Source organism: Engraulis encrasicolus, chromosome 14 (genome assembly GCF_034702125.1).
Source record: "Engraulis encrasicolus isolate BLACKSEA-1 chromosome 14, IST_EnEncr_1.0, whole genome shotgun sequence".
Taxonomy (NCBI): Eukaryota; Metazoa; Chordata; class Actinopteri; order Clupeiformes; family Engraulidae; genus Engraulis; species Engraulis encrasicolus.
This window is the reverse complement of record NC_085870.1, coordinates 37,402,372-37,416,102: the sequence shown is the minus strand read 5'-3', so window position 1 is coordinate 37,416,102 and position 13,731 is coordinate 37,402,372. Positions and strand designations below refer to the sequence as shown.

Below are 13,731 nucleotides of genomic sequence, written 5' to 3'. Positions count from 1 at the left end.
TGTCAGGAATCTAATAATCACTCAGCTTGTCTATTCATGAAAATTCATGTATTCAAGAACTGAATACGATATAACCCATCTTCAGAGAAACAATAAATGAAGCCCATCCAAACTATCCCCATGCTCATTTCTCATGTCAAACAAAGTGGTATTTTTTAACCATGAAAGGAATGAAGGGCCACAGACAATTTCAAGCAGCATTATTCACTGCTTGGCTCCTCATTGATGTTTGCTGCTATATTTATTGGCTTTATGGTAACACTTTATTTAAGCGTTACATCTATTAGCACTAATACATACAATGTTAATGCCTATATAAGTAACTTGTAAGGCATGTACTAAGCAAAACCAAACATGTATTAGGCATGTATTCGCAAATGTCTTGCTCATGCACAATTAGTAATTTATTACCTATATAACCTTAATAAGGACCAGTAAGCCTAGATTTATATGTATTAGTAAGTAGTAAGTGCCACAGCACCTTGCCACTGACCCAAAGCAATGAGGTTGGCTTGCCATTTGTGCTTCTCCTACAGCTGCAGGTAGTCTGTGTTTCAACCAAGTTCAAGGGTCGATGAACATCTCCCTGAAATCAGTTTTTGGAACTTGGGATGTCTGCTACTGAGTTTTCTAGCTCTCACAAAGCCCTTCAGCTCGTTAGCTGCCATTTGGTGGCAATCACTCACACCTGTATTCAGGTGTGCTGTGTGGAGGTGTGAAGTTTCCTGTTCCACCACCAGATAGAGCAATTGAGGGTTGTGGCCATAGAGGTAGAAAATAACACTAGAGAGGACACAGCAATTTGCGACAGCACTGGGAAATGGCAGCTGGAGCTTCCCAACTTCCGTAGGTAGTGTAGGTACTTTCAGGCAATGCAAGTCAATGGAGAACACGCCCACCCCTGTCAAGAAATTAACTAAAACTGTGTAAATATAAAGTAACACTTTAATCAAAGACCAGATTTGAAATGTCAGGCTACATATCTACTGAAATCATATGAGTCGATAAAATACATTTAAAAATCAAATAATATATTTTATGAACATAGTTAGCAACACACTTCAACTATTGTCCTTGTATAGTGTGTTGATGGACATTTTCACATGATTAAGCCATTTTTGACAGAGGTGAGCCTCGTTCTCCGTTAATTTCCATTTCTCTGATCTACCTCCAGATAATGGCCGCTACAGATTGCCGTAAAAGGGGGGGCGGGGTCCTCTCTAGTGTTATTTTCTACCTCTATGGTTGTGGCTCGAGGCATTTTAGGGGAATATAGCGCCCCTCGAGGATGCAGCCTCTCAAGATGTCACAATGTGTATTAACCAGAGGTGGAACCTAACAGAGTATTTTTTCTGGAATTTGTACTTACTTATGTAAAATTAAAAATGCAGACTTTTACTTTTACTCCGTTACATTTTTTGTCAATTATCTGTACTTTCTACTCCTTACATTTCTGAAACAAGACGTCATTACTCGTTACATTTATCTTAGGTTTTCCTGTTGTGTTGCGTGGATATTTGTAGGCCTATAGCATAGAGGTAGAAAATAACACTAGAGAGGACCCCGCCCCCCTTTTTACGGCAATCTGTAGCGGCCATTATCTGTAGGTAGATCAGAGAAAGAACTGAAATTTTATTTTAAATCCCTTGAAGGACTGAACAGCAGAAAAGCTGAAAGAACTATTGCCTTAATGGCTATTTATGGCTTTTTTCCCTCTATTTGTTAATATGTGCACGATACCCCGCTTTTTCAATGTTTGTATATAATCTTTTCTTACAATAAAAAAAAAAAAAAAAAAAAAGGTAGATCAGAGAAATGGAAATTAACGGAGAACGAGGCTCACCTCTGTCAAAAATGGCTTAATCATGTGAAAATATCCATCAACACACTATACAAGGACAATAGTTGAAGTGTGTTGCTAACTATGTTCATAAAATATATTATTTGATTTTTAAATGTATTTTATCGACTCATATGATTTAAGTAGATATTTAGCCTGACATTTCAAATCTGGTCTTTGATTAAAGTGTTACTTCTTTACACAGTTTTAGTTAATTTCTTGACAGGGGTGGGCGTGTTCTCCATTGACTTGCATCAAAAATACTGAATCAAACCAAGATATCGCAAAACACGCCCACTCAATGCAAAAGCGTGTGCTCAAGTTGGGTCTCCTAAGGGGGCGTTGTCCCCTACTTCTTCTTCTCTTTTGGAGGTGTTTGCGCAAGACGTGCGCTACCGCCATCTACAGCGCTAAGGGGACTTCATTGATTCTCAACCTGAGGACTCCGAAGGTCTCCTAACCGAAGGTCTCCTAAGGGAGCGTTCACCCGACATAAAGTGGATACCGGAAAAGAAACAAAATGACGCTTCTTCTTACATCCACTTTCTTTGCTTGCATTGCCTGAAAGTACCTACACTACCTACGGAAGTTGGGAAGCTCCAGCTGCCATTTCCCAGTGCTGTCGCAAATTGCTGTGTCCTCTCTAGTGTTATTTTCTACCTCTATGGCCAGGGAAAGTGGAAAACAGCGATCCTAGCGGTTACGTTCCAAACACCAGGGCGATCCTATTGAAACTCCCATAGACGAGTTTTTAAAAAAATCCCACAAAGATATGACTAGGAACTATAACACCAGACACATTTTTCAGCGTACACAATAGGATGAACTACTACATGTGAAAATCTTAAGTCATTTTTTGACCTTTTAAGAAAAATAGAAATTGTGCCAATCTGGTCGGAAACGGACTACAGCTCCCAGCATGCTGTGCTTCGCGCCTCGTTGACAACACAGAGAAACAAATGAACGCGAATGAACGCAAGTTCTTCGCATATCTTCACATTCTTGTAATCCTGTGAGTTCCACATTGTCTTCTTATTAAACATATATACACGCGATCATTTTGGTTTGGTTTTAACTTCTCTAGTAGATATGATGGCTTCTGTGGTGACGAGTAACCACCTCTCTGGCTCATGTTTGGCTATGCTAATTTGGCTATGCTAATTACATGGAGTAAACACGTCACACATGCCAGTCAATAAGCGCATACGACTTTGTTGCGAGCGTCGATGTTGCAAAAGGCACGTGAGCGATAACTTGTTGTCACGATGTGGGTGTTATTAAATACAGCGCATTTGCAGTCGGCCACAAATATGAACGAGACGATGAGCTCGCACCGATTTGCTCTACTAACACACCACGTGTGAGGAGGGGGGACAGGCAGTGAGGAGGAGCTGAAGTGGGGACCTGCGCAAACTTGTGTAGAGGTGTGAGACAAGACCCATATACACACGTGAGTGAGTTGTTGACCAACCAGTTCATGGGCGCGTGACCTCGGAGGCAGTCCGCCGACGAGCGTTGAAGGGGATAAGCAACTGCAGAGGTTGCAAGATCTGACTGCAGCCGCATTCATCCCGCGATAGTTTTACACCATGTGACATGTCACCTCGTCAACGCAACGTCGACGAAATTTCGAAGTTTGACAGGAAATCTAACCGTCATGCAGCATTTTCCATCCAGGGTGCATTGCTGTCTAAATGCGCATGCATGCGTTGACACATGTCGAATGCACCTAGTGTAGTTCTGTATTAGCTTTTTAAAGAATATTTAAATCAGTTCAGATCAGTGAAAAACCGAACATTTTACCACCTGATTCGATAAAACGGGCCAACTTGCCTATAATATGACTGCCACTACTTCTACTTCGTCGTCAGGGCCGAGATGTAATTTTTCAAAGAAAAAACCCATTCATTTGTTGCAGGGGCTTGGAACGTTGCCAGCAGGGGGCGATGAGATTACTTTCCCTCCCAATAGAGCTCGAAAGTGACGTCACTTCCCCCGATTTCATGGGACCTCAACGGCGTTTTTAGCCGAAAATCGTAGCATGTAATCCAATGGCGGTATTAAAATGATATTTCGTTCCCCTTCGAGTTGTGCCACGAGCTCCACATATGTTGTTTCTGATATTTTTGTTTAATTTTTCGTACGAACCCCCAAACTTTTTAGAAAGCTGTGTTTCTTCACATTTTTCATGCAAACGGCCTCGGAACAAAACATTGATGCTTCTGCATGAATAATCTTTATCTAGCCTCTTAAACAGCATATTTGGAGCCCAGCGCATATAATGACTGTGATCGGAAGATATTTACACGCTACCATGTTGTTAGATGGTCAGCTTAGGTCCCGTGAAATGCGGAACTAAGGGGCGGGACTTTCGAGCTCTATAGCCTCAGCTACTGGCAGAGAGGCGGGACCAAGCGCAGCCTGCTCGCTTTGAATCAGAGCAGCGCGCGACTAGAAGTCTTGACAACTGAGCACATTTCACACTTCCCGGTATCTTTTTAGATTAAAGCTGCTAGCAACCGTCTTCTGGGCGTATGGAATACGTGTGGAAAGTAGCTTCATTATTCAAGTTAAATGCATATCACCAGCAACAAGAGAAAGCTGTTTGCCGACACGGTGATGTTTCTGATTCTGAAGGACAGCAAATAGTTCGCGTATGAGACAGAAAAAAATATAACAGTGCTGGAAAACATTCCAGAACCCATGCACCTGCGTTAAGTCCATTAGGCTACACTACAGTGAAAGAGAGAAGTGAAATCGCTATGTGCATGTTAACACACTGCATAGGGGCGCGTCTCTCTCTCTCTCTCTCTCTCTCTCTCTCTCTCTCTCTCTCTCTCTGTTTTGTTTTTAAACGACAACGTGCTTGTCTCATAAATACCCATTTGCTCCTGATTTCTAATTCTAGGCCTGTGGCAGTTGATATTAGCCAACAGTAGGCTGTGCATTGTTGGTGGATGCAATAGGCAATATTCTCTTAGTTTCTCAGGTCTGTTGGTTAGTTCTGGGAACTTGGGCCTACATCTTGTCAATGCCATTTCAATTTAATAGGCTACACGTGCTTGCCTCAGTCTTGGCTCTTTCAGTTAAAGATTTTAATGGAATGACATGTTTTGCCCCTCTTCCAAACTGACACCCAGACAGAAAAGACACATAAAAACATTAATAGGTCTCCATAGTCATGTTCAAATGGAACCAAAAACAGTTGCAGAGACTGTTTCCTATTGGATCAAGTAGACAGACATGGAGAAAGACAGCCATTGCGCCAGTAGGCCTACTTGCACTTTTGTACTCAACAAGTGAATTTAAAAGTAGGCCTATGTACTTAGGACTTTTACTTAAAGGGACACTGTGCAGGAAATGGTCAAAAAAGGTACTGCAACTATTCTGCCCATTGAAACCGGGCTGCCTATTGCCAAATTTAATCTTTACATGTAAGTTTACTAAGTAATAAACAAATATTTTCTAGTATGGTCCAAGTACAGTCATTTTTGCAGGTAAAAATGGCTAATTTTGGAAATTCAAAATGGCGGACCATGGAGAAGATCCCCCTTTTCATGTATGAAAAGTGCAATTTTTCCAGTCATAATGAATACTTAGAATTTTATGCTGGTGGTAAGTATTCATGAAAAAGGTAACATTTTTGGTGTAGTACTTTTACTTTCACTTGAGTAAATTTTTCGCAGGGTACCTCTAATTTTACTTAAGTACACAACCTCAGTACTTCTTCCACCTCTGGTATAAACTCCTGACTACAACTGTGGATAAATGCTTCCTTTATTTTACCGGAGGGTCAACGTGGATTCCATCACCCACGTTGTATATGAAAATGAGCACACAAAACAGTGGACACAATCTACTGTTCAAGTTCACAAAAACCACAGTTTATCACAGCACACAAAACAGAACTACTGCTGTAAACGCTGTTTGCAAATACTATAACAACAGAAAGGCATGGCTAAGGAGATCGAGCATGGCTAAGGGGGGATTTGAAGTGTTCAAAGAAGTTCTTCAATAGGCCAGCATATGCCGGCATCTTTTCACAGATCCTCTTAAAAAAAAAAAGCACACGCTGAAGTTTAACTTATACCAAGTAGGTACTGATCATGGTAATGCCTTATGTTGCTGTAAGCTTCTAACTAGTTCACTTGTATTGCAGTTACAATTGCAAAAATTATACATTATCCTATTGTGTGAGATGAAATGTATCAATAAATAACCCTTTCATATTAAAAGGTTAGGAAAAAAAGAAAAGAAAATCAATTTGTTACTGCAGTAACAAATTATAAACAATATACAGTACTTGCTAAACGAGCACCACTCAAAGACTCCTTTTAGGCCAGTCTTAAAAGGCCAAAACGCGGGATGAATTGCAATAGTAATGGTTCCTACTTTTAAGTATCCTTAAACCCCCTTGCATCACATATTAAAAGTCTACGGATTGATATTTATTAGTGGAACATTGTTTTTTTTTCAAGGTCAAAGTTGGAGATTCATTATTCCATAGGGTGACATTATAGGAGATACTAGGTGAATATGCCACTGTATGTGGCATCAAATCTCATACATTTGCATATTGCATTTCTTTAACGTAGCTTTGTTTTGCTCTCCCAGCTTCACGTTGCTTTTCCAGCAAAAAACTATATCATCAGAGTGAGGCCTCTCAAAAAACTGAGGAAATGGAGGATGATACTACAACAATAAAACATTTAATAGGCAGCATACATCTGCTATTGGTATATGTGCTCTTGATTCGTGTTTTTTTTTAAATGTCACTTTGGACACAAAATAGGTAAGTAAATAAGTAAGAAGATAATGTGAGCTGGAGATTGAAGTAGATGCTGATACTAAACTTGGGCAAGGAGATGTTACTGTAACACAAAAGAGACAAAAAGGTTACTCACCTGTCCAGGAGCTGTATGAAGGTACAGCGTGAACATAAGGAAGCCCGGGGTGTGCTGCTATCGCTGAGTACCAGGCCAAGAAATTGAGGACCTGTTATGATCAAAAACATTTGAAATCAAATTAAATGTACCAGTAGGCCTACATACAACATATTTTGCAACCAGCCTGCCAGACTGAAGGAAAGGATGAGGAAAGAAAAGAGTGTACAGTATGTGAAGATGTTACAAAAATTAACAACAATAACTACATATATCGGTAAGCTAATAGCACCAAATACACACGAAGCAAAAGGCAACAGTAATTCATGTAGTACTGTACTTACAGCCTACAAAAATGTGTATCATGTTCTTTTAACAGTTCTTTGAACTGGAACTGGAATACCTGAACCTGACGTCCAGACGTTTCTCAAGAATCAAAGCAGCACTGTATAATAAGGTTCTCTTAATATTTATATTTCAAAGTATTAAAAAAGGAACTCAAACAACTTGACAACTTGTTTTGCTTAGGTTCAGTGTTGTGCCATTAGGGGGCGATATTGAACAGTGACACCAAGTACACTTCATGCTGTAATTGTTTTTCATAACAGTCTGGTTTACAGCAACGCTTGTCTGTTCAATAGACATTTACGGTAAATCCCGACATCTGCAGAGAATTAGTACCCGATAATTTACATTAGATTAGATTTACAAGAAGATAAATAAAGGAATATAGTTATAAAGTGTATACAGGAAGTAGAAAAGTAATAAGATAGGCTCTACTGGATGGTACTGAAAAATTACCCACCTAGATCACACAAATACACGGGATAATAGTTGGTGGGGTGAAGACCATCTTCTCCCAAACAAACAAAACCACAAGTTAATTAAGACACCAAAAATATTGAAACAGGCTACTGAAAAAAATAAGTAAAAAAGCTTTCCGATCAATGATAACAATCCAACCAAAAAGACAAACCTACATTTGATATCAAACACCTCAAAATCCACTGCTCTGCAGAATTCAAGCCCAACTTGCATGATGCACACACTCAGAGTGTCCAGCAAATAGGCTACTATAGTTTGAATCATTTCCACAAGGGTCATTATAAGCTATGTGGAAAAGTCTCACTGGCCAAGGCCTATATTTGTATTTCAACCAAATAAGTACACTGGGTTGTTATGAGAAGATCAGATGGCAACATTTTATTGGTTGTATTAGTGCAACTTAGCATGCCCAAGTTTGGCTTCACCAAAACAGATCAACTTTCAGGCCAAGTAATATAAATAAAGGCACAACGTAATCTTGCTCGACGGACTGATTGAAAGATCAAGTATAGGGCCTATGTAAAAATATGTGATGTAAAAAGATCAAATCAAATCTCATTTCTTCATCATTTCTCATTTCTTGTAGTCAGGATATAGTCTAGATTTATGTAGATCTCTGGCCATCTCACATAGAGCCAATTTTATTTTTAAAACTGAGACTGAAAGTTGATCTGCTTTTGCAAAGCCAAACTGAGAAGAGATAAATGTGGCCTCTCCTCTTCACAATCTACTACATACTGTAAGTAATAATATATGTTTTATTCAGTGATTTTCATAGCTCTTAAAGACACTTTACAGGTGAAAAACCTGTAGGCTGGTGGTGATGAAGATAAAAGTGGCCTCAGGTGTTATACAGTCCCAGGAAAAAGTTTGTACACCCTTTGAAATTTCTTGCATTTCTGTCAAAATTGATCATAAAACATGGTCTGATCTTCCCGGAAATCTCAAGAAGGAACAATCAGAATCTGCTTTAATTAATTCCACCCAAACATTTACATGTTATCATATTTGTATTGGTCATAAGGCCATAACATTCACAGGAGAGCAGGGCATAAGTAAGTACACCCTTGCATTAAGTAGGTTTTAACCCTCAGTTAGTTGCAATATCATCAACCAGACTTGTCCAGTAGTTGCATTAACAAAACAATCTGTTTGTATCTTGTCTCCCTCATCTTTAGAGAACTGCCTCTCTTCAGCAAGGTTTGTGGGATGTCTGGAGTGCATAGCTTTCTTGACTTCATGCCATATAATCTCTATTGTTTTTTGTCAGGGCTTTGAATGGGCTATTCAGAATGTTTATTTCATTATTATGAAGCCATTCTAAAGTCGATTTGCTTCTAATCTAAAGTATGGGTTGTTGTCACATTTCAGGACCCATACTCTTGTGTGCTTCAACTGTGTGACAGAGTACCTCACTTTTTTTCCAAAGTTAAATTGTTCAGGGGAACACACAATGTCATGTTTGGAGGAGAACTGGAGAACCACACCTTCACCAAAACATCATCTCCACCTTGGGTATGGTGGCAGGAGCATCATTATATGCGGCTACCTTGCTGCCTCAGGTCCTTTTCAGTTTGCTATTATCAGTGGAACAATGAACTCAGAAGTTTATCGAGATATTTTACAGAAAAAAGTGAGGTACTCTGTCACACAGCTGAAGCACACAAGAGGATGGGTCCTGAAATGTGACAACAACCCATACTTTAGAAGCAAATCGACTTTAGAATGGCTTCATAATAATGAAATACACATTCTGGAATAGCCCAGTCAAAGCCCTGACAAAAAACAATTGAGATTATATGGCATGAAGTCAAGAAAGCTATGCACTCCAGACATCCCACAAACCTTGCTGACGAGCGGCAGCTTTCTAAAGAAGAGGGAGACCAGATACATCCAGATTGTTTTGTTAATCTGATCTGCAACTACAGGAAACATCTGGTTGAGGTTATTGCGACTAACTTAGGGTTAAAACCTATTGAATGCAAGGGTGTACTTACTTATGCCTTGCTGTCCTGTGAATGTTTACATCTTATGGCCAATGAAAATATGAAAACTTGTAAATGTTTGGGTTGAATTAGTTAAAGCAGACTCTGGTTGTTCCTTCTTGTGATTTCCGGGAAGATCAGACCATGTTTTATGACAAATTTTGACAGAAAGGTAAGACATTTCAAAGGGTGTACAAACTTTTTCCTGGGACTGTACATGGTCTGCTAAAGGTGGGTCTTGAGGTTGCATAACCTGAACCTGAACCTGACCTGACCCCTGACCACACAGAATCTCAATGTCAAGGATGCTTCCCTTGGTAGTGCCACAGCCTTGAAGTAGCACACTCGTAAGACGAAGCTGGAAACCTCATAAGCATCTCAAACGATTATGAATGGAACATGCTTGGAATCGTGGAAGTGAACGGGATACCAGTTCAGCTTTGGCCACTACACACTAATTTCCAACTGATTTTAAACGGTAAACACGATTGATGGTTGTAATTCTGTTGTGTTGTAAGTTGAAAATGTATAACAAAACTACATCAATGTTCAAATCAATTCATAACTGTACATGTATTGCCCAAAATCTCTGAAAAGCAACACAAACATAATGAGCACAAACAATGACCATGTTGAGACATTTTAAGCAATTTATCTCGGAAACAACATGGTACCAACTGTGCTTAAACACGATGGCTTTCCCACACCTATAAGTAAAAAGCCGAGTGTAAAAACATGAAGGATTCTGGGTATTTTGTCATGGCAAAGATGCAGCAAGTGGAGCCTTGGAAATGCTATCAAGAGCGTGGCACTTGGTAGATTTTGGAGTAGCATCCAACTGCAGTTTGCAGAAGTGGGCAGGTCTGGATGTCTGGATGTCTGTGATCCCGCCCCTCCCATTTTGTATCTCGCCCCTCCTATTTTTCCTATTATGGTAGTCTGTACAGTCCTACACCATCCCGACGTCACCCTATTTGAGAATTTGCGCCAAATGTCTTCTCCGGCAAATGCATAGTACACTGTATTCTATGCACACAGCTTGTAGGCCTATCATGTCTCGTCGTTTGGAGTGCTAATTAAATATATTTAGCCTGCTATTATATTTAGAGTGCTAAATAAATGTATTTACTAAACACTGGACATAGAATCATTCATCAATCATAATAGGATATTCAAAAGCGGTATAGGCCCAAGTGTAGCACACCAACATACATTGATGACTATTATAGCTGCTTTGGACAATAATAGCCTAATGTCTATGTAATTGCGGTGTGAAGTGGTTTGTATCATGTCTCGTCGTTTGGAGTGTTAAGTAAATATATGTACTAAACACTGGACATAGAATCATTCGTCATCATAATAGCGCACCATATTTGAGAAATGGACCCAAATGTCTTATCTGGCGATAGGCTTATTCTATGCACACAGCTTGTATCGTGTCTCGTCGTTTGAAGTGTTAAGTAAATATATTTAGACCTAGGCCTACTAGGGAGACACTGACGAAGGCAACAGCCGAAACGTTTGTCTACACTTCTGCTGCTATGTAAATAAAAAAATAAAAAAGAAGAAAAGAAGAACCCGAGTGCGATCCACTTTTTCACCTTCAGACCTAGGCCTACTAAACACTGGACATAGAATCATATAGCCTAGCGAATGCGTTACCCTGTATTCTAGGGAGATTGTGTCGTGTCTCGTCGTTTGGAGTGTTAAGTAAATAGGCCTACATTTACTAAACACTGGACATAGAATCATTCATCAATAGTGAATGCGTAGTTGGCTACACTGTATTCTATGCACACAGCTTGTATCATGTCTCGTCGTTTGGAGTGCTAATTAAATATATTTAGCCTACTAAATATATTTAATTTTCAATTTCCACGTTCCAATTGCATGAGTGTTTATTTCCATTTACATAGAATAATTTGTCCTTGACCTTACTTTCTCTTTCATAGTAAAGGAGAAGGGATTGATCCAATATGAAACGGTCTCTGCAACTGCTTTAGGTTCCATCGATTTAATGATAATGTTAAGCGCTGATAAAAACAAAAGGTTAATGCTAAATGTGTCAGGGTGTCAGTTTGGAAGCGGGGCAGATGGACGAAGGATACCAAAGGATACTGCAATGGCCTGCTCAGAGTCCAGTCCCCAATCCTAAAGAGATTGTGGCGACAGCATCCAGGCTTTGGGACTTTGAAGAATGTGCTCATGCTTTTCAATGATGGGTAGGCCTATGTTTAATTTCGAGCGGATCACACATGGAATAATTCGCCACTGCACAGGCGTTTTACTGCCATATTACTTTTCTTGTAATACCCATCTTTCGATTTTTAGAAACTGGCACCAAATATCTGGTCTTCAAACTAAGATACTAAGAAGAGACACTTAATAATAATTCAAATTAGACCCATGCGTTAACAAATACTATATGTAGCTGTCCTTATATTAATTTCCCTCGGGATTAATAAATTATACTAAACAGGGTCGCGTGCTGTTCATCACGCGGTTCACTCAAAGCTCCCCGCTCGTGTTTCCTACACTCACCAAACCATTAGGCCTATACATTAGTGGAGTAGAGAGAGTGGATCTATGATTTTATTTGTGAAAACTCTGCGTCTTTGCTCTGCACGGTGCAATGACTTCCAGAGCTATTTTTCTTCCCGTGTAGAAGCTTAGCGCTGAATGACAAGGGAGAGGCACTCGATGTGCTCAGGGGGGAGGAGGGAGATGTGCTCAGGGGGGAGGAGGGAGATGTGATCCAGACCTGCCCCCCGCCCTGCACACTGCAGTTGAACATACTTGGGATTTTGAGGCATGCTTTACTTTGGAAAAGTACTTGGCAAGTTGCGATGACGTATAAAGGGGCGTTACTTGTCCTAGTAAGGCCAGGATCCTTCACATTGAGAGACAACAACTCCATCACAGTCTACCATCTATCCATCGCTTACTTCTTCCAGCAGTGCAGATACACGTAACTTTCTTAAAGTTTTCATGTGGCAAAAACAAAAACAAACATGCATTATCTCATGCATCATCTCCACCACAATCCACAACCAAAAGTTGTGGTCAGCGATTTTAAAGTACTTGAGGATAATCGAGACAATATACTGATAATCCATCAACACATCACCAGCATCCTTGTGTTTTAGTTGTTTAATTGTTTTCGTATTATGCATCTTTGTAGAGTGCCCTTGAGTGTCTTGAAATGTTTTTCTTAATGAAAATATGTTGTTATTGTTGTACCACAACAGTTGCAATAGTTTTTGTCTGCAGATTTACAGAAATTCATTCAATGAAGCAACAATTCAGACCACCTTCAAATTGTCATCAAAGTTAGAAAATATGAATAGGTTCATCATGCCAAGCCACATCCTGGAGCCATGATAGCAGAATGGTGGTATGGTGTAAGTGAGGCAATCCGCATGAAGGGAAGCATTAGTAGCCCTTGTGAGGATTTGCATGCAAAACCGAATAAAGATGGTGCAAGAAGTGGAAACGACATCTCCGAGCAGTCTGGAACTGATTCCCATTTTGTCACCTGAGAGAAAGGCTCTGTAAGAATAGGCCCTAACTTGAGGCTCAAAAGACTATAGACCTCAGGAGCCTTGGTTATGAGCCACTGTGGCTCATCTTTTAGGATGATATTGCTCTAGTATTTCTGCAATATATTTAGGAGACTTAAGTAAATCAGAAGAGTTTTAAACTCAATTCTTAAACTCACTGGGAGCCAGTGTAATGACCTAAGTAAGTACTGGAGTGATGTGATCTTTTTTCTTTGTTTTGGTGAATAGCAGCAGAATTTTGGATTACAAACCCCAACTCCGATGAAGTTGGGACGTTTGGTAAACAGTGAATAAAATCAAAATGCTATCATTTTCAATACATTCAATATATTCATTAGATGGAGAATAGTGAAAAGACAACATATTAAGTGTTAAAACCGAGAAAAAATATTGTTTTGGGGGACATATGTACTCATTTCTAATTTGATAAATCCAACACGTCTCAAAAGAGTTGGGACGGGGATCAGTGAAATTTAGTAAACATCCAAATAAGATAAAACAACAAAGAAGAACATTTCAAAATGAATTGTACTGACGGACAATATAGGTGTCCAGGTATAAGATCATCACAGAGAGGCTGAGTCACTCAGAATTAAAGATGCAAAGGGAATAATTACCATAGTTATTACATACATTTT

The 13,731-nt window shown here is 39.6% G+C and overlaps 1 long non-coding RNA gene across 3 annotated transcripts in view; it reads right to left on the bottom strand.

The window, feature by feature from the left end:
- The window catches only part of LOC134462573 (uncharacterized), a 66,979-nt gene that overhangs the window by 31,696 nt on the left and 21,552 nt on the right, over nucleotides 1–13,731 (bottom strand). For all 3 annotated transcript variants that reach the window (XR_010037544.1, XR_010037543.1, XR_010037542.1), the window contains exon 3: nucleotides 6,745–6,835. This is a non-coding gene — a long non-coding RNA (uncharacterized LOC134462573). The remainder of the gene's footprint in view (nucleotides 1–6,744; nucleotides 6,836–13,731) is intronic.